This window comes from Tauraco erythrolophus, chromosome 2 (assembly GCF_009769465.1).
Source record: "Tauraco erythrolophus isolate bTauEry1 chromosome 2, bTauEry1.pri, whole genome shotgun sequence".
Taxonomy (NCBI): domain Eukaryota; kingdom Metazoa; phylum Chordata; class Aves; order Musophagiformes; family Musophagidae; genus Tauraco; species Tauraco erythrolophus.
Window position 1 is genome coordinate 46,897,614 of NC_141466.1, and position 22,977 is coordinate 46,920,590.

Consider the following 22,977-nt stretch of genomic DNA (forward strand, 5'->3'; position numbering starts at 1 on the left):
AGAGACAGCCAATACTTGGGAGCATGGAGTGAGATGGAAGGAAGATGTGACTGGACTGTGAGCAAAGAAAACCCTGTACTTTACCCCCAAAGTTTGGAAAGAAGGAACACTAATATCCATTCTCCATAAAAGAACAGAAATGACCCCACAAAACATGGGACTGATGTCACCCTTTTTCCCCTTCTAATGGGAAAAAACTAAAAGGGTCCTGTTGCTCACCAGCCTCAGCTGCAGCTCCAAGGATGCTGTTGCAGCTTCCACAGTCAGTAGGAAATGGCCCACCTTTTGTAGGCAGGGTCTAAACCTCAGTTAATTACATTCAATTCAAGCCAGCTGGGTAATAATAACTGGATGCCACAATTCCCCCTTTTTGTTTTAGCAGTTTTTTGTTTTTAGAGAAAAGTGAAGGCTTTACGGTGAGCGGAGACCCAATCCATTCATTCCGACTCCAGCACACTTCCCTCCCGTGAACATCACATCAGGGCTTGCAGCTTTATCTTCTTTACAGAAGGACTCTTGCTGCAGCCCTGGCTACTCTGGCTCCTGCAAGGGAGTTGCAGTCCTCAGGGTCTCTTCGGATGTATCACATCGGGGTCACCAGATGTTGCTCACCAGCCTGGGCTGCAGCTCCAAGGATATCATTGCATCTTCCACAGCCAGGAGGAAATGGCCTGCCTTTTGTAGGCAGGGTCTATACCTTAGTTAATTACTCAATTCATGCCAGCTGGGTAATAATAATAAGATGCCATAATTCCCCCTTTTTGTTTTACAATTTTTTGGTTTTAGGATGTTGCTTACCAGCCTAGGCTGCAGCTCCAAGAATACCATTGCATCTTCCACAGCCAGGAAGAAATGGCCTGCCTTTTGTAGGCAGGGTTTATACCTTAGTTAATTAGTTAATTACATTCAATTCAAGCCAGCTGGGTAATAATAATTGGATGCCACAGGGGCCCAAGCATTTCTTGATTGCTAGAACTGGAGGACCAATGCTGTCATTCAAAACAGAAACCTTGGAACTCTTTTGATAACACAGCCAGTGTAACTCCATGTATATAAATTTTTGAAAGCAGTTTTGATCGATGGGTAGTCAACAGACTTCTGGACTTTATTTGTATGTGTTTGTCTTCTTTTGTGCGAGACAAATACGGTAGGGCCTCTCTTGTTAATATAGTCATAAAAATATGGCAGTTGTTATATCTGCAGCATTGAAACTGGAGCCTTGGCTGAGAAAGGTAAGACTGTAAATGTTGACTCAGAGAGGGTTCAAAATACCAAACTTATCAGCAAATATATGCAATGTTGCTAAAATTGCTTGATTTGTCTTTGGAATTCAAACAAGGACATGAAGTGGCTTGGAGCATAGACTTTCCTCTAACAGAAACAAATGTATTATAATACACATTTTATCATAAATATTTTAAAAGTACTTAAGGTATTTAAACATAAAAGTGATTCAGGTATCAACGTTTAATAGAAAATTGCAAACTATGAAAATTATGAAGTACTTCAGAGAGAAAACAGCTCATTTAGCAAAATTGTCAAGAGAGTTACTGCACTGTATACTTTACTCTCAGTAAAAAATGTTTTTAATAATTATGTCTTCTTGTACTTTCCAAGTAGAGTCTCTTTTCTCTCCCTAGACATAAAGCTTACGTTAATCTTCTTAATATGTGGCTTTTGTTCAAATCATTGGAATTTTTACTTATTGAGCAGATAATGGTAACTAATAGTCAACACTATCATTTGTCTTGCAGACAAGCTGAGAATGACAAACTAGTGTCATCTTTCTTAATTACTGTTTTACCAGGGTAGAGTTTAATGCTAAATGACATTTATGGATTAATGCTGTGTAATCTGAATATCCTGATGGAAATGACTTCAGAAAACAGACAGGCTGAAAGCAGAGTTCAGGGAAAGTGATACTACCCAGGGACTATCTTGGACTTTTGAAACACACTCCACAACCACTAAAATGTAGTTTTAAAGAGTCTGTAAGTTTCAGTTTACTTGCATCACTCCGTAAAATTTTATCTGGTATGTGATGTTAACTGGGACAAACCCAGCTAAGACACTTCAAAGAACACTCCACACTTATCTTTTCAAGTAGGCTCAACGATCTAACTGTGTACTATGATCCATTATGGCAGTACGAGTCACACAATTATCTGCCAGACAACATGTCATGCAGGTTACATCATGCAGCCCAGTACACAGCACAAGAGATAAGGGTTCAGAGAAAAGTCCCAAGCCTCTGTTCCAGCTGAAAGGAATTCTGCAGTCATAAAGCAGAGATTTAAAAAAGTTCCTTGAATACATACTTTTAAAGATGCATTGCAGAGAGGAAGAACTTCCTTTTTAAAATGCATCTCATGTGGCACCCCATTGTATTAAGCTTTGTATTACCTTCCAGGACCAACTGTGACGAGTCTCAAAACGTATCTGTGTCATCAAATATGTCATTTTATTTCCATTAAGTTGAATTAATCCACCTGTTCTTTCCTGCTGAGATTTATACAAGGTAGTGTAAGGGAAAACTCCAGCTACTTTAGACCTGCAGAGTGGAATAGAATGGATTTTGCTGTTACAGAGAGATTGCAATACTGAAAGTAACCCAAAATATTTTATAGCATAAAAGAGATGGACGCATTCCTAGAACATAAAATCTATTTTAGATTGCCTATATTCAGTATGTTGGATGTCTATCCTACTTAACATTAGTTTGCAGAACTTAGCTTGAACAGGGATTTACATTTCAAGCAATATCAAGTCTTAAAAGCACAAAATAGCTTTAAGAGCTCACTTCTAGATAACAGTTACATTGCAGTTGAGGAATAGAAACATGGCAGGAAAAACTGTTACAGTGGTTACACAGTAAATGGGAACCTTTTGAGAGTGGAATTTGGTTTGTTAAAAAAAAAAGAAAAAAAAAAAAAAAGAAAAGAACAAAAGAAAAGAAAAACAACCTGGCCAGAAAAATGTACTTCTTTTCTGTACATTTTTCAAACTGTAAAAGTTCGTACCTTGTGTTTCTCCAAGGCAAATGTTATAAGTAATTGCATCATAAATCCCTGACACATTATTCCATATGATCTTAGAGTGTGGATCAAATTAATTTATTAATAATAATCTCTTTTTTTTCTCCAGTAGTCTGTTTAGAATACCTATACCTATATTCTGTCTATTCACTGTACATGATGGCTGTCGATCATCTGCAGATCAATTTCAAAAATATTGGTAAATTTTAGATGTATTCAGTGTTCTGCAAAATTTTGTGACTTGGCTCGATCATTTTACTTACTGTGTCTAAACATGTCTTTCTATATGGCATGTTAGTATGTTCAGTCTTGCTCTCTTGTACATTCCTTCTTGTTTTCATATGACTGACTTCATATAGAAAGAGACACAGTTAAAAATTGTTCTGATAATTCACAGAATCACAGAATGGTTGAGTCTGAAAGGTGCCTATGGAGGTCGTCTGATCCAATCTCCTGCTCCAGCAGGGCAACCTACAGCCAATTGCCTCAGACCGTATGCAGACAGCTTTTGAATACCTCTAAGGATATCTCCAAGCTCTCTGAGCAAATTCATTTTATTTAAAATGTAAGGAATTTTTAGAACATACATCTGAACAGAGAGGAGTGATAAACAGTAAAATCAGCTCAACTTTATCTTAATTATTTGCAAAGCAGAAAGCCACTGTTAGAGCAATCCCCTGTCTAGTTCACTCACCCATGTGGACACGCAGTCAGCACTTTGATCACTTTCAGCAAGCCCAGAGCAGAAATCATCAACACCTAGGAAGCACACAGGTTTCCAAACTACGTCCCCTCTCGCAGTGCTATGACTTCTGTCTAGTGTGGTCTGTCTATCTAAGAGAGCAGCGATGATAACCTCTCGTTAATTATTTTTTCATTTCAGCATGTCCTGGTTTCAGCTGGGACAGACTTAGTTTTCTTCTTAGTAGCTAGAATAGCCCTGTGTTTTGAATTTAGCATGGGATTTGTTATGAGAAGAATGTTGATAACACATTGATATTTACAGTTGTTGCTAAGACATCTTGATGTCTTTTCAGCTTCCCATGTTTTTTCAGTGTGCAGGTGCACAACAAGCTGGGGAGGAGCATAGGTGGGACAAAGAGTCCATAACTTCTAGTTTAAGAGTTGAGCTTGGACCTAGAACTAAGGCTCAAATTGGCCAATGGAGTATTCCATATCATGCAATGTCATGCCAGTACATAGATGAGAGTTGACTGGGAAGTCTAAAAATTTTTTTCACCTCCCTGAGGATCCTGATATATCAAAGTTTATTTGGGATCAAAACCAGAAACCAATACTTTTCACTGAAATAAAAGTTTGGAAAGAATGTACTTCTTGTTTTAATTAAAATAAAATATTTTAAACTTTATTGAATTTAAACTCTCTCTTTATTCCGTAGTTCTTTACTCACTTTGTTCTATTGGCACATCCTAGCTCTTTTGCTATGTTTAATATTGAAGTCACTTCAGTATTTGCTCTACTAGTCATGCTAGTTCATTCATATTTTTCCTATGTTGTATGGGTAGCAAAGGGAAGGGCAAAGGGTTCTATTGCATTCCCTGCATATCTCCATTTCACCTCTTTTTCTTCCTGAGATTCCCCAGAAATCACAGTTTACTAGACAGGACAATCTGGTATTGGAAATGTTTATTAATACAGGCATTTTATCTCTTGCCTCTCAACTAGAACATCTTTGAAAAATGTTGTATTTATTGGTTTTTACACCGCTTATTGCCATAACAATTGATGTTCACATAGTATTAGTGAATTTTGAGACACAGCGCTCCTGCAGGACATTAAAGTGGTATCACAATTTTTCAGACTGGGACAGGGGACAGTGAGGAGAATAAGAAAGGTAGAAATTCTAATAAAGCATGCCATTTCTATAGAAAATGAGCATTGATATTCAACAGAAATTGGTCTACTAACTCCTTTTTGTGTTTTGTTTTTTTTTTTTTCAGGAAGAATAAGTGACTTGCCAGAAGTGTGACAAAAATCATTGGCATGGTCAAAAACAGACTGCAAGTCCTCTTAGCTAATGTCTTTGCCACACCTTTTTTCTTTGAAGTCTACTTTTTAAACTAAAGTTTACACTTTACCACTTATAACAACTGGTTTTCTAGTTGTTTTTTTTCTAATTGTTTTTTTGTTGTTGCTTTTGGAAGCCCCAACTAAATTATCAGTGTTGGGTGATTGGTTTTATTTTGTTCATTTGTAACATGCAATCATGGCATAGCACTGAAATTAAGGAAGGCAATTTTCCTTCAATGCTACTTGTCATATTTAAATCTGTACTATTAAAAGGGATCAGAGTCTGTTCTCTGGCCCTGAGGAAAAATGACATGGCCCAGGTCACATCGTGTCCATATGGCTAAAATCTCTTCCTTCCTCCAAAATAGATGCTCCATCCATAGTGACTATTTGAGACTGGTTCCAGTGCCTGTGCCCCAAAGAGTGTGTAGTTGCTCATAAAAAGCAGAAGACATTCAAGCAGCAGGACGCACACCAGGGCACAGCCCCTGGTGACAAAGGCACTCTTATTGGAGGGAGACTTGAGTGCAAGATGCTGTTTTAAACTTGGAAGATCACAAGTCTTTACCTCACCAGTTGAATATTCTCATCTCAGGCCACTTGCTATAATGAAACATCTCTTCGTATATAAGTCCCCAGATCTTTACTGTACAAGCCTAACTGTGGCAGGAATGCTCTAGTAATATCTACCACATCTCACCCAAAGGCAAGATGGTTGGGGAATGAACTGCTCAAGAATGCTCCAGAACTCGATTTCCAAGCAGTATGGCCTTTAGAGACTTATTCACCTGTCCAGAAAATACACATAGATATTCAAAAGGGATTTGACAGTCTCAGTGGTAACGAGATGCTGGGATTGCATATCAAAATTGGCATTGAGAAGTCTAAGTTCCTCTTACAAAAGTGAGCCTTAAGGTTCTCTACGCTGTGAAATCAGAGTCCTATTGGTTGAAATACCCATCTGTTAAATAAGAACAATATTTTCTAAGACTATTGTGAGAAAATATATGTATCAGACTCTGTACTATTATGGTGACGTGCATTGAGAAGTACACTGTATAGATATCTAAATTAAAAAAACAGTGAAGCATGTAATGACAAAAGTATGATGTGCGTGCATACCTGTGTTCAGTTTGTTCACTGCTTACCTCTATTTTCTGTTACGTTTTGTGGGCTGGCTTTTTTTTAAGATTTTTTTAAGGGGAAGGAAAGGTCAAATATCTCTGAACAAAAGGACAAAAGATAGCTGAAAAAAATACATAATACAGTTATCTAGGATAAAATTTAATGCACATATGTAGAAAATATACAGTAGTAAGATAATTGTATAACACCTTGATTTAATGTGATGTGACACCACTGCTGTGAACAGACTTTCATGAAGAAGGAACAAAAATTTAATATACCTTATAGTGGTTTACTCATATTGGATAGCCCTATTAAGGTAAAAAAAAGGAGAGAAATAAATAAATTGCTAGTCTAAGGGACATGAACTTGTTGGAGTAAGGGACATGAATATGTGATGTACATTTGAGTTTCTAGGATGTTGTTCAGAAAATGTGATTTTTGTCTGTATAACTCCTAAATAAAACAAACTTTTAATTTCATTTATAAGTAAAGTGTCTGTATGGCTATACTAAAAGCAAAGAGTTATTCATGATTGTGAAGTCCAATGCTGAAACATGTTAAAACTAAATAGAACATAAAAAAAGGTGGGTTAATAGAAATGGAATAAGTGCTTTTAGTTTTTTAAAACAATTTCCCTTACCTTCATGCTGTGCAATTATTAAGAAACCCACAAGGGAAAAAAAAAAGATCAAAATATCTTATTCCTTTGAGAGATGAAAAAGTTTATAATTTGAAATTTCCTCTTTAAATTACTTTGAATTGGCCATTTTTTGTTTAGAATAGAGATTTTTGTGACAAATATGAATAAGTTTTAACACATTCTTTTGAATCAAATGTAAAAAAAACCCTTAATATCCTAAAATGAGCGATATTAATATCAAAATGGAATTAATATCAAATTAGTAAAACTTCCTGGTGACTCCTAAGCTGTACACATACAAGGAGAAACCCTGAACTCTGACAAACACATGTTATCCTGACAAGGTAGGTCATTACCATTTTACAGAGGAGAGATTTGATTCCAATTTAATGCTGCAATTGAACAAAGAGTAAGAGTGAATGACAGCATTTTCTGGGATACAGGTACGAGGTACACAGTAGGGACAAGGCCAAGGCCAATCATGATTTTGTCTGAATTGCCTAATAAAATTTCCTTTCAATGGACACCAACAGCATGTGGAAGAGAGGGATGGGATAGAGGAGGTTGCATGAGAGAGGTGGAAATATAAATAATTTCCCAGTTTTTACTCAGAACATAATTAGTGCACACATGCAGGTACAGAGCCTGGGAAACACTGCTGCTCCGACTGCCATAACCAGAGTGACTTGTATAAGGTCATGAAGCAAGCCAGTGTAAGAACTTGCATCATGACTGAAAGCTCTAGATCACAGTCCTTGCCTTGGATGTGAATGCATTCCAAATTATTTAAATACTCACCACTTGTTGGATTATGAAGAGCTGAATAGACTATAGTCATTAAGAAGCATGAACTTTGTCTTTTATGATTCTTACTCTATGGAGATGAGCACATGGATGAAATGGTATTCTTGCAAGAAATATATCTTCAATAAAGGCAATTATTTCAAAAAGATAGAACCAGCAAATGAATTAAAAAATTGAATAATAATTTGACTTAAGATTTCTATTCAACCATAGAAATCAACTATTATAAAAGTTCTAAAATCAAAAAACTGTGTCAAAGAATCAGTCTGGATAAATAAATCATCAGAATAGACATTTAAAAATTATATGAAATCTGAGGAATCTGAACACTATGTCAACCTCTGATCTGTGCCCAGACTAGGAATTGTTGCTGGCATGCCAAAGTTGGATAGCGATATTTTTTTCATGACTTTCCTGTTCTGATACAGTCTACAATGAATACACTATTATTCTGAGAGAAGGGTATTACCATCATGCCAGGAACCAGTGTAAAGCTGGTGAAATATTCTTTATCTTATGTGAGCTTCATTCACACTGAGGCCTCAGAATTTTTTTGCAGTCATCGAAGATGAGAGCTGGAGGATAAAAGGTGGAAGTAAATTATTAGTATGTGTATGTAGTTGTCAGTGTGCATGAGATTGATACAAAGTATGGATTTCTTTTTTAACCATATAGAGAGAATAACCTGTTATTAAAATTCTGGCTAAACCACATGTTTTAAAATAATCTATAAAGTATTAGCACCTTACATTTTATAAACTATTAATATTATGGGCTCAGCTCAGTTGTCCATACGTATAGTGGTTATATAGAACCATTTACTTACTTGAGATACCTGGGCTACTGGATATGCAGTTGGAGGAGGCAGATACAGTTCAAGACATTGGGAAGACTTCTCAATCAGGAGCTGCATTTGAGTAAGCAAGCATGATACTTTCGGGTATCCCAAATGACACTAGATGCCTACATGTGGACACATGCATCAAGCCTCTACTGTCTGATAACTGAATCGCTCTCTATTCTCCACTGACTGTATTAACTGGAGACCTGGTGTCATTTCAGATAATGTGGGCAGCCTCACTTGGCCTCAGTAGAAAATTGGTAAGACTGAGTAACTCCTATAACATCTATGTCATATCTAGAAGCCCCATGTGTTTGTTTATATACCTTACATTATCTTAATTGACAGTAGGCATCTGTACTTAGGAAACGGCTCGATGTCCATGTCCATGTGGAGACCGGTCACGAGTGGCGTCCCTCAGGGGTCTGTGTTGGGCCCGGCCCTCTTCAACATCTTTGTCGGTGACGTGGACAGTGGCATGGAGTGCACCCTCAGCAAGTTCGCCGATGACACCAAGCTGTGTGGTGCCGTCGACACGCTGGAAGGGAGGGATGCCATCCAGAGGGACCTCGACAGGCTGGAGAGGTGGGCCCGTACCAACCTCATGAAGTTTAACCAGGCCAAGTGCAAGGTCCTACATCTGGGTCATGGCAATCCCAGGCACAATTACAGACTGGGTGGAGAATGGATCGTGAGCAGCCCTGAGGAGAAGGACTTGGGAGTACTGGTGGACGAGAAGCTCAATATGAGCCGGCAATGTGCTCTTGCGGCCCAGAAGGCCAACCACGTCCTGGGCTGCATCAAGAGGAGCGTGGCCAGCAGATCGAGGGAGGTGATTCTGCCCCTCTACTCTGCCCTCGTGAGACCTCACTTGGAGTATTGCGTCCAGTTCTGGAGCCCCCAACATAAGAAGGACATGGACCAGTTGGAGAGGGTCCAGAGGAGGGCCACGAAGATGATAAGAGGGCTGGAGCACCTTTCCTATGAGGACAGGCTGAAAGAGTTGGGGCTGTTCAGCCTGGAGAAGAGGAGGCTCCGGGGTGACCTTATAGCGGTCTTCCAGTACCTCAAGGGGGCCTACAAGAAAGATGGGGAGAGGCTGTTCAGGAGGGCCAGTTGTGATAGGACAAGGGGTAATGGTTTTAAAATAGAGGGAGGTAGATTCAGGTTGGATATTAGGAAAAAATTTTTTACCATGAGAGTTGTAGAACACTGGAACAGGTTGCCCAGAGAGGTGGTGGATGCTCCATCCCTGGAGACGTTCAAGGCCCGGTTGGATGAGGCCCTGAGCAACCTGATCTAGTTGGAGATATCCCTGTTCCTTGCAGGGGGGTTGGACTAGATGACCTTTGAAGGTCCCTTCCAGCCCTAACCATTCTATGCTTCTATGATTCTATGATTAACTACGTCTCCTCTCTAGGGTTTGTTTGGCTGAACAGCTCTCTAGGACCCATTGGGTATATTGACATCTTCACAGCCTAACATGGGAATTTAGGCACTCATCACACACGTAAGCACTCACGTGCATGTGCCTAATTTTAGCTACTTTAAATTTAACATGAATTCCAGCATAACAGTTGCATCAGATTGCTTCCAAGAGTCCCAGACTGGGGCATGTCTCTCCACATCCATATCGCGAGCCCTAGGAACATTTAGAGTAACACAAGATGGGCGTGATATCCCATAAACTCCCATAAGATCCCCAGTAATCGTCATTCTTCTAGCATATGAGTTTTTCTCTATCTGAGAATATATATCAGATATTCCCTGTGTACTTTCCCTCTGCCTCTCTCCAAGTAAGTGCATATTAAACTATTTTCATCATTGCTTTCCAGCACAAAATAACACAAGCTGGGAAGAAGGGAAAATGAAGCTCAGTACTTTACATATGTGTCTTTTAGTGCCTATCTGTTTCAGAGTCCTTCAATCAAAAAACACCAGGCTGGTCAGTCCTCATTCATCTGGTCCACCTGAGTGCCACAAGAACAGGATATTCATTGCTCCTCTGAAGAATCCACTGTCAAGGCTTGCTAGCATGTTCTGTGGATACCTCTTCCTGCTATTTGCAAGAGGACCCACATAACCATTACTTTGAAGGGAACCAACAGAAATAGCAGAAGAATGGTACTCCAAAATTCTCATAGACTGGTACTCCCAGGGAGGAGCTGAAAAGGCCAGTGTGAACTTGAGAGCAGCAAGTCTTCTTTCCCAGGGAACCAAGTCAAAAGATGGTGTATTTGCCACAATGTGACAAACACTTTATCCTGGGAAGAGCAAAAAAATCCATTTTTTTCTCCATTACATTTTTTTTTCTTATAATACATTCAAGCTATGGGTAAAAATAGATCCTTTCAGCAAACACCTCCCAAGCAGCACTTGCCCGACATTAATTCTATCTAACACTCCAGAAGTCACACAAGACACTGCAAAAAATGTCCTTCTCTTGGCCCATCTTGGAATAACTCAGAAATTGGACAACTACCAAAGAAGAAACTTAAGAGCCAGGACAAAGTTCCTTTATCCCTAAAATGAAGACCCCACCAAAGAAAAGGTGATGTTTAAGAAGGTTTTTTGCATTTCATAGAGGTCCCTAAAGTAGTTGTGCCTCTGAGACCAGAAATTGTTTTGAAAAACACGGAACTCAGTCAAAAAGAAATATCCTTTCAAATCAATCTCTAAATCAAATTAGTGGACTGTCCGACTAAGAATTTAGGCAGTTCTCCTAGACTGAATTTTCCACAGAGCCAGCCTTGAAGGATATTCCTTTCTGAAAGCTGAACCTGTTGCAGAGCTGAACTTGGAGGTGACCCAACTCAGTTTTTTTCACAGACAAATATATGTATTGAACACAAAGAATGAATCATCTGCAAATTCTTTGAACTCCATCTATTTGAGGGAGAAAAGAAGATGCTCGAAGACTCTTTACAAGATCAAGAGCACTTGTGAAGATTGTACTGTTTCTTTTGTCTTTGAAGTAGTTGTTTGGAAGAATGGCTATTGACATAGACAAGAGCTTCTCTCTTCAGAATTACTGCAATTTATGCAATGGTAAATCTCAGCTCTTTGAAACTGGGATTGGGAACATAGAAGTGGACTCTGGAAAATAACCTGTCTGCCATTTTTAGAGAGAGCAGCAAGAACAGTCTCTCAGGAAAGTGAGGGAGGTCAAATCATGGCCACTTGCATGTATAATTAATTCCTAGTCATGGAGCCCCTTTCTCTGTCTTTTTAGCAATCTTTTAGTTCACAGATGCACATCGTCTCTGTGTTTGTCTAGAAAGTTTATGAAAGGAGCTTGAGCCTAGCAACACAAGCAGGGCAAAAGAAGAGAGCAAGTATTTGCTGTGAACTTTCTGTGTGATTCTGAGAGCTGTGCTCTGATCAGGTTCACAAGTAGATAACTGATCAGTAAAACAAGACCTGCATGAACTGCACTGTGAGGATGAGAAGAAAAAAGCAGGGAGTTGAAGGAAGACAACAGTATGGGCAGCAGAGGGAACATTTTATATATTGATACATGCCCTTTCTGTTGGAGGTTTCTGTAGTTCTGTGTTCTTGCGCAGCAGCAGCCAGCAATTTTACGGCTGTTCAGAAAAGTGATGGTCGCCAGAACAAACTTTATGATCACTGGAATAAAAATATAAGAAGCATAGAAGTGTGATGAAACAGGTAAAAAGCTGTGGGTAGGTGTGAATATTAGCCATAAAAGACAACGGAGCATACAAGTGTGTTGAGAATGAAGGGCTGTTCTAAGCATCACCTTGAGGCTCGCATGCATCTTGTTATTAGGCACTTTTGGGTTAGTAGTCCCAGACTTGATTTTTAGCAGCACTGATAGAGCACAGGCTCCATGAGAAAGGAAGTGGGATAAAATATCTGAAAGTCAACGAGACAGAGCAGAGGGGTATGTAGAAAACAGGATGCAGCCACTTTAGTCATGCCAGTCCAATCAGGTGACTCTCCCTTTGCCATCATGGGGAGGACTCAGATTCTGAGAGCCTGACCCATGATTTTTCAGTGGTGCAGGAAGATTTCCTCTCAGTAATCACTCTTTCAGGGGTGTACTCCACAAAACGAGCAGAACATGGCACCTTGAATGTGCCGAATTGCTGAGACTACATGGTGTTAAGTACAAGTACAAAGACAGAGTACACAGACTTTCTTTTCTGCCTTATGAAATAAGATAAACTCAGAGCAATGAGGGCAGAAAAAGAATTATCAAGATAGTTTGAGGATGTGCACTGGATGATGGTACCATAAGGCCTGGGAATTTAATTGTAGCCTTTCAACAAACCATTCTTGTTACACCTTTCCATACTCATTACAGCTTTGAGTGCAATGTCTGGAGATTTGGCCTCAAAGGTATTGCTGGCACTCAGCCATATAGAAACATCGGTCTTAGAGAGTTTCATACTCATAGTACCTCACCATTATTCAGAGGAAGGAGCTCTCTAAAGCTTATCAAGGAATCATTTCAAGGTCAATCAGCAAAATACAATAGAGGCGGGATTTTTTATTATTTTTATCGCAAATATTGGGGATTTTTTGTCGCACTCTTTGAGGAACAGTAAATACATATTCATGCTTGAGTATAAAGACATTTAATGAGCAATGAATTAGGCAGAGCCCCATCACCACAAATGGTTCTACAAGCAGGCTGCAAAGATGTGACATCATCTCATTCCTTATGCACGCTTACACCAGCACCAATTGTATCATTACAAGTCAACACTGTGGCATTTCCCACTCTATCCACATGGGAGTTTATGGTCCCTTGTGTGTAGCTATTTTCCCTCTGGCACTGCCAGTTCCAGCCAGTTTAGCCTGGTTCTGCAGTGAGGCCTTCATCTGCTAAACCAGGTTGTTCTCCAGTCAGGAGTTATTATCACTGAGCAATTACCCTTTGGATTTCCCCTTCATTCCTCCCTTTTGTGAGTAGTTATTATTCACACACATTAATTATTGCAAGTTTTTCAGATTCCTTGCTATGTCTCTTTTCTATTTACATTTACAAAAACATTTGTTTTACCTCATTTTGGGTTATTCCTTTTGTTCCCTTCTTCATCTGTGTACAGCCCAATTTCAGGCACAATAGAATCAATTGTACCAGCACATAAGCTATTATAATGATTAGTAATAGAATAATGGTCTGCTTTGAGATCAACATAAAAATATTCCCAAACCATACTCCAGTATCTGGTAATCATTCCCACCAGTCTCCTTTCCATTCTCATTCCTCTACTTTGTGAAGGACTTGCAAACTTTTACTTATAGTAGAAATTTCAGTGGCTACAGAGCCAGACCAATCAATCAATGTAAGTACAGCAGGTGGCACTTCTCAGTACACACACATCACCTTGTGAGGCCAACACCACGTCTAATGTCAATCGATTCTGGACCACTACTTTCAATATTCCTGATACATTTTGTAAGGCCAGAATTGCATTTATTGACCACAGAGACTCTATAGTCTGGGACATGTTTATGATGGCAGCTTCAAGCTCGATTATGTCAAGAGTCAGGAATAGAGCTCGGAATACATTCCGCCCTGGTCTTGATATTTTCAGTAAAGGGTTAAGGGATTTAATGCATCTTGTTAAGATGTGGACTAACTGAAGACAGAGTATCGTGTAATTTGGCATGTGTAAGTAGCTGTCCCAGGGTGCAGGTGCCTGTGCTGTTTAGCAATAAGTCTTTACGGACATGTCAGTCACATATCCAGTATAATCCAATAAAATTTATGAACTCAGTGGAATAAACAATGTATTTCAGCAGATAATAGTGGGCATACCACATGCAATCAGAAATAACATCAGGAATGCCAATCTGGCAATTAGTAGTATTACACTCTGGTGAATAATCATACGTATGCTTCCATCTGAATCTCCCTTGTTTGATGACAGCATATATATTTTCAGGATTCCACATGCAACTGAATGTTGTCTCATGCCCATAAACCTTTCCTAGATCTTCTCCTTCCTCTTCTACATTCATGCAATGTGATGCATTTAGTCCACTAGGAATGAGGACGTACAGAGAGTCTCTGGTGGTCAATGGTTCAGGGCTTCATGGGAACCCTGTCCATCAATTTTGCACATTATCCTTCCAAGAAGCATTAACAGGCGTCCTCAGTGAGAAAGCCATCAGAGGCAATCCCAATGCTCCCTGGGAGGGTAGATAAATACATAGCCAGCAGTTTGTAAAATTAGTGGAATTTGCCCAGACTTGGGATAATCTAACAAGCACATTTTTTTCCCAGTCAGTCTTTGCTATAATAATCAGCAGGGAAGTGCATAAAACTTTTAAGCTTGACATCTCTCTAATTCATCTGACAAGAGTTATAGATTCTAAAACCTAAACCTACTTCTTATTAGCAATATAACAAGCAGTATAGCACAGCATAACTACTCTTGATCAAGAGGATCTATGGAGCTACCTTCATGAGATCTCCATATATGATCCAAGTGCAATGCACAGTTAGAGTGAAACCATGAGCTCTCCTTCTTCTGAAGGTAGTTCTTGTAATTTAGTCAAATACTCAATAGAAACAGAGAGGTCAGGGTTAAGAGCTGCAATATTTAAAAATGTTGCTGGAGAACCCTCAAGGGCAGCTCGCTTGGCAGCAGCATCAGCATATGCATTGCCAAGGCTTACTTCATCTAATGCACCTATGAGAAGAACAATGCATCACAGAGATAGTAGTAGCAAGCATAATAGCATATAGTAACTCCAAGATGAGGGGGCCACGAGAAAAGCAAGCTCCAGAGGGGGTAATAAATCCCTAGTGTTTCCAGATCTGACCTGTAGAATGGCAAACATGAAACGCATACTGTGAATCAGCATAGACATTTACACTCTTTCCCAGTTCGAGGGTACATGCTTGAGAGAGTGCAACAAGCTCAGCAGGTTGTGTGCTTGAAACTGTAGGGAAGGAAAACACTTTGAGAATTTTGAGCTGGGAGCAAACAGCATATCCTGCAACTAGTCTGCCTATGCGACTCCTCATGGAAGAGCCATCTGTAAAGAGGATGAGGTCCAGGTTGAATTGATAAGACAGCAGAGATTCTGGAGTCAGTTGGCATTTCCCTTCTGAAATTATATGACCCAGATACTCAACCTCTTTCTTGCAGAACTGCAACATCTTTTGGAATGCTTTGTGTTCCTTACTGGCCAAGGCACACAGTAGATGGAATGTGTCTTCTTGGCAGGCCTCCAAAGAGGAGGAAGCTACCAGAATATCATCCACATACTGTACCAAAACTGAGACACTTTGGAGTGTAACAGAATCTAGGTCTTATTTTAAGCAATCAGAGAAAACAGTAAGAGGTTCGTAATACACCTAAGGAAGTCTGGTTCAGGTGTACAGTTGTCCTTGGTAAATCAAGGCAAACAAAAATTGTGAACTGAAGTATACAGGGATAGAGAAGAAGGCAGAACATGGTTCAAGCCTGACAACAAAATGAGTAGCCTCTGAAGGGATGGAAGATGGAATAGTCACAGGGTTAGGAACAACTGGGTGACTCAGGATAACAAAAGTATTGATTTTTTCGCAAATCTTCGACAAACCTCCAGATTTGTCTTCCTTTTTTTCATCAAATTTCTCCTCTTTCTTTACTGGTGAAATGTGTGTGTTACAGAGTGACTTGGCTGGTATTAAGACACCTTAATCATTTAAGGAGAGGATGACAGGACCTCAATTTCTCAAGAAAGTGGATATCGGGGAACTACTGGGAAAGCTTGCTTGGATTTGCATTTAATTTTTACTGGTTCAACTGCTAAGAGTCTTCTCACATCACTAGAATGGGAAGCCCATAGTTTGGAAGAAACCTGGGTGAGAAGCTCCAAGTCAATAGAGCTGCCTTCAGACTGTAGCCCTTCAGCAGTTAGCAGTGTGACGAGATTTCTGGTCTGATGATATGGAATGTTCAACTACACACCATCTGGGGAGTGATAAATTGTGTCTCCTAATTTGCACAACAGATCCATTCCCAGCAGGTACACAGCGACTGAGGAGGAAGGCTTGCTCCTCCTCATGGGAGAGGAACATGTGAATAAGTTGGTTCAGATACAGTGTGAGGGCTCAGCAGCATTAATTATCAGTTGGTTTGAAACCTGGGCTTTCTGAGGTCTGGATATTGGAGAAAAACCTCCAGTATCGATTAGGACTTTAAAAGAGGTATTGTTGACAAGCAAGGTGACAGTAGGATTAATTTGAGAGACATTATAATCCTCCAAATCTGGATCTACTTGTAACCCTGCATCATATGGATATAAGGTAGGGTGTTTGGCATCACCAGTGTAATTACAGGGGGATCTGTTTCAGCTAGATTTTGAACTGGAACTGACAGTTGGGCTACAAGTGGAGGAAGTTCATTAGGGGGCTCCCAAATGTCCATGAGATCTTCAGGACAACCAGGACACAGGGGTAGGACTTCTGTAGTAGCACTGGATGTTAAGCTTGGGTACTGAAATTCAAGTGCTGCACCTGAAGTTTTAGAAGGATCTTTACTTTCATTGTCACCTGATTTCATGTCTTCAATTTTTTCTTCCATTTTCGTGGTGTTATCCTGTAAGCTAGCTATAATGGATTTGTGCCAGCAATTGTTCACCTCCTTAACACACAAAAACTAAGTATCCATTTGCCTCGGTTTATTGTTTTCTAGGCAATGGAGAAGGTTAATTCATTTAGGTCAAATGTTCCCTTGCCTGGAAATTGCAGTTCTGGTTTGGCACAGATTCAGCTATTCCACTGGTAGGCAGGTTGGGCTGTACGCGGTCATGCACATGGAACCTAACAGGTCATTCAGATCCAGACGGAAGGAATCTTGACACGCAATCAGGTTTCCCCAGAGCCCTCTCTTCTCCAGGCTGAACAACCCCAACTTTCTCAGCCTTTCTTCAGAGGAGAAGTGTTCCAATACTTTGATCATTTTGGGGGCTCTCCTCTGGACCTGCTCCAACAGGTCCATGTCTTTCCTGTGCTGAGAACTTCAGAGCTGGATGCAGTACTTCTGGTGGGGTCTCACCAGAGCAGAGTAGAGGGGCAGAATCGCCTCTCTCGACCTGCTGGCCACACTTCTTTTGATGCAACTCAGGATATTGTTGGCTTTCTGGGCTACAAGCATGCATTGCCAGCTCATGTCTAGTTTTTCATCCACTAATACCCCAAAGTCCTTCTCCACAAGGCTACTCTCAGCTAAGAGAGCAGGTCTATTCATGGCAAAGGGATAGAAGGAGAAGTTCGGACATCCTTGAGAAGACAGAGCTTAAACTTTATCCTCTCAAAGCAAAATATTTTCAGAGCCTGGACTCATTTAGTTAAACAAAAGCCATTTTCCTATCAGCCTGGGCCCACAAAGGACTCTTCATAACCACAGAGATTGCTCCAGAGAGTGAACAGAGCTTTCAGCAGTCTCAAACATCATCAGGGATCAGAACACAAAACTACGAGAATTCAGTTCACAAAAGATCAAACATTCATCCCCTTAACTTTCCCCCAATCTTTACATTAGAAGCAGAACTAAGGAAACACAGGGGTTTTTTTACTGCTGACGTGATTGCCAGGCAGGAGATACCGTAGGGCATGTATTTCATTTACAGTAGTAACTGTACCTGTCCATAACATCGTATTTTTCTGCTGTTGTCAGGTGCGCAAGTATCTGGATCTATAACAGTAGATAAAGGAACGCAAAATAAAAATTAACTTGGTTTTGTTATTAACTAATTTCTTCCAGTCTTATGATTCTACCTCTGTTTACTTTTTGCTGATTTTTAATTCACCAGGCATTACTTTCATAAATATCCAGAAAAAAAAAATTCAAAAATTAAGATATTTCAAAAAGAAAGATTTGCGTGCCTAGTTAATCAAGATATCACAGTGGTAGCCTATTATTTTGGTGATCTATCATTCACTATTAAGTGACACTGCTGAGATGATTACTTATTGTCGGAGACTGAATTGTATTTGCAAATAATTTCCACAAGCAAAGGCAGTCAGGAGCTTTTCATCTACCCATAAAATTATAAAGATGAAGAGATTAAACTGATTAGATTCATGTTCGTTAGGACCTGCTAACTAATTGATAGCAAGACTGTTTGTTCACCTCTTTAAGATTTTGTAAAAGAAGAAAATAGTTTGAGCTCGTTGCTACACCAGGGTCAGACTGCAGCTGCAATCTGAGTCTGTCTCCATCCAGTAGGAAGAATTTTTAACCTTTGAGGGGTTTTGTTGTTTTCCATAGTTTATTGGCTGTTGGGAGTCAGTTCTGAAAACCAGGTAGATCAAGGAAACACACACAGTTTAGCAACTAAAGATATGTTACAGCATGAGGAGCTGTCAATTAAAGTGTGGAGATTTAGCAAGGTACTCCAAAGGAGTTGTCTTTTGGTTTAGATATGGAGGCAGTTTGACTAGCATGTCAACTCACTGGTACTAGTGATTCTAGGAAAGCAGAAACAGAAACCAAAGCAAACACAGTTTTAGTAGTGGCAGAGAAGTACTGACTAGCGTAACAGTCAAGCACTAGATGTTATATCCTGAAAAATGAAATATTATTCTTTGATTTTCAGAAGCCATCTAACCCTTGTACAACTACTGGTTGCAATGTTCTTAAGCACAGAACAGAAGTTCCTCTGTCTGTTATTGACCATTCTGTATAAAGCGGTGATTTCTTAGATGAAAGTGTGGTGAACAGACTTATTCCCATTATAGCTGACTTTGCTATCACTTGTTATTTTAGTCCTTGCTTAGCTTCCCTAGTGCTACAGGGTAGTCTATGAAAAATTGTAGAATAATGTTACTATGCTTTATCATACGTCCCTCCGCCCTTCCTTTCATTAACTTTGCCAGCACTCTCTGGAGCCTGGGACTGAAACAAGAGAATTCAAAAAGCAGAATAGGAGGTACAGGAATCTCTGCCATAATAAGGTGCTAAGAACTCAAGGGATATATTGCTCACTTAAATTTTATCTGACCATGCATGAGATCTTGCAGCAGACTTCTGCTGAAACTCTTCCGTTCTGGAGTTTGCAGTAGAGTACTCAGTTTTTATTAACTCCAGGAAGGAGGACACTGAAGGAGAAGCACATACAGAAGCATCTATTGGTAGAGTGCGAAGCAGTCAAATCAAAGAGAGAATTTGGCTCAGAATAATATTTCATCTTCTTTTTACAAATAAAAGATGAGAAACCAAGTGGCTCAGTACCTTACACCACAGAGGAAACATCCATTAGAAGGCCGCCGTGTTGGATGGGATGGGAACAGAGAGATGGTAGCACAGAACTGGTCACAAAGTCAAATCTTTACATCTTCTCCTCAGGAATGAGAGCCACACATACTTCTCCATTTACCATGGTCCAGAACCGATACCTTTGCCTATTTATTATTCAGATTTTTTAGTTTATACCTAAATTAACACTTCTGGATGACCTTTTTGTAGAGAAAACACTGATAACTTTTGGAGGTGTTAGCAGTCTTACTGATTAGTACCTATATTAGACAGCTAGAAGAGGGAGACTTGATTTCCTGAAAAAATAGATGCATACTGGAGTGCGGCTATCAATGGCTACAGGCTGTTCAGAAGGGACAGGCAAGGAAGGAGGGGCAGAGGCATTGCTTTTTACATCAAGAAATGAATAGAGTGTGAAGAGCTGTCTCTGAAGAACAGCCATGAGCAGGTTGAAAGCTTGTGGGTAAGAATTAGAGATCAATGCAACAAAGGGAGCCTTGTGGTTTGTGTCTACTACAGGTTGCCTGTCTAAGGGGAGCCTATTGATGAAGCCTTCATAGTGCAGCTACAGGAGGCATTGCACTCACAGACTGTCATCCTGCTGGGGGACTTCAACCACCTGACATTACTGCAAAAATATCATCGGGAGCTGTGGGCAATCCAGGAAACTCCTGGAGTTTGTTGAGGGTAATTTCTTAAGTCAGGTAATAGACAGCCCTACCAGAGAGGACATGATACTGGACCTGATGGTCACCTATGTAAGTGAACTAATCGGTGACATCAAGACTGGAGGCAGCTTGGGCTGCAGTGATCATACACTGGTGGAGTTCAGTCTCAAGCACTACGGGTTAGGCAAAGAGTAAAGTCATGACCCTGAAATTTAGGAAAGCAAAATTCCAGTTATTCAAGGAATTAGTCAATAGGACCTCCTGGGAAACTGCCCTTAGCAGCAAGGGAGCAGAACAGAACTGGAAGATCTTTAAGGATGCTTTCTATAGAGCACAAGAGCTCTCAGTCCCCAAATGTAAGAAACCAGATAAGGAAGGCAAGAGATCAGCATCACTGAGTCAAGACCTGCTGGCTAAACTAGAGGGCAAGAAGGAAATGCACAGGCAGTGGAAGCAAGGACAGATACCTTGGGAAGAATATAGACACACTGCCCAGTTTTGTAAGGATGATGTCAGGAAGGCCAAGGCACGGATGGAGTTGAACTTGACAAGGGATGTAAAGAACAATTAGAAGGGCTTCTATAGGCATGTCAGTCAGAGAAGGAAAGTCAAATAAAGTGTACCCTCTGTGGTGAGCAAGACTATCAAACTGGTACCAACAGACAAGGAGAAGGCTGAAGTACTCAATAACTTTTTTTGCCTCAGTCTTCACTGGCAACCTCTCCTCCCACACTTCTCAAGTGGATGGACCTCAGGTAGGGACTGGGGAGCAAAGTCCTTCCCACCATAAAAGATCATATTTGTGACTACCTGAGGAACCTGAATATACATAAGTCTATGGAACCTAATGAGAGGCATCTCAGAGTCCCGAGGAAATTGTCTGATGAGTGGCCAAGCCACTCTCCACAATATTTGAAAAGTCATGGCAGTCAGGTGACTGGAGTCTGAGGTGACTGGAGAAAGGGAAACATTACGCTCATTTTTTAAAAAGGATAGAAAGGAGGACCCTGAGAACTACCAATCTGTCAGTCTCACCTCTGTGCTTGGGAAGATCATGCAACAGATCCTCCTAGAAGCTATGCTAAGGCACATGGAGGACAGGGAGGTGATTCAAGACAGTCAGTATAGCTTCACTAAGGTTAAGTCCTGCCTTACCAACCAAATGGCCTTCTATAACAGCGTGACTGCATCGGTGGACAAGGGAAAAGCTATGGATGTTGACTATCTGGACTTCTGTAAGGCCTTTGACATGGTCAGCAATAACATCCTTCTCTATAAATTGATATAGAGATCTGATGAGTGGACTGTTCGGCGGATGAGGAATTGGTTGGATGGTCATATCCAGAGACTAGTGGCCAACAGCTCAATGTCTAGATGGAGATTGGTGACAAATGGTGTGTCGGAGTGCAGATCCTTGAAGAGACTGCACGAAGAAAATCCTGTGTAAATAGAGACTGGAGCTCTAAAGTTAGGCCTCAAGGGCAGAATGCCCTTGAAGTTAAGGATAAGAAAACTATGCAGTATGATAAGGGAGTAGTGTTTGCTTAGAGCAGAGCTTCGCTAGGCGGGTGTCTGTTTGAAATAAGCTGTTAAATATGACGAGCATATGTATCATCCAATAATGGTGTAGAAAAGGTGTGGTCTCAGGATTATTGGCAAATACTATCTATATAAGCAATAAGAACTGCGCAATAAACGAGACTTCCTGCAGCTAACTCATATTGAGTCGTCTCAGTACTTCTCCAAATCCCTTCTCCGCAATGGTGTCCCTCAGGAGTCCGTATTGGGACCAATACTGTTTAATATCTTCATCAGTTACATAGACAGTGGGATCAAGTGCACTCTCAGCAAGTTTGCAGATGACACGAAGCTGAGTGGTGTGGTTGACATGCCCGAGGGATGGGATGCCATCCAGAGGGACCTGGACAAGCTCAAGAAGTGGGCCTGTGAGAACCTCATGAGGATCAACAAAGCCAAGTGCAAGGTCCTGCACATGGGTTGGAGCAATCCCTGCTATCAATACAGGCTGGAGGATGAAGAGATTGAGCATAACCCTGCAGAGAAGGACTTGGGGGTACTGATGGATGAAAAGCTAGACATAAGCCGGCAATGTGTGCTCATAGCCCAGAAAGCCAACCATATCCTGGGTTTCATCAGAAGAAATGTGGCTAACAAGTTGAGGGAGGTGATTCTGCTTCTAGTCTGCCCTGTTGAGACCCTCCCTTCAGGACTGTGTTCAGCTCTGGGGCCCCCAGCACAGGAAAGACATGGACCTGTTGGAACAGGTCCAGAGGAGAGCCACAACAATGATCCAAGGGCTGGAAGACCTCTCCTCAGAAGAAATGATGAGAGTTGAGGTTATTCAGCCTGGAGAAGAAAAGGCTCTGAGGAGATCTGATTGTAGCCTGTCAATATCTAAAGAGGGCCTGTAAGAAAGATGAAGACAAACTTTTTAATAGGGCCTGTTGTGATAGGACAAGGGGTAGTGTAGAGGGTAGATTTAGACTAGACACAAGGAAGAGGGTGCTGAAACACTGGACCATGTTGCCCAGAGAGGTGGCAAACGCCCCATCCCTGGAAACATTCAAGGTCAAGTTGGACA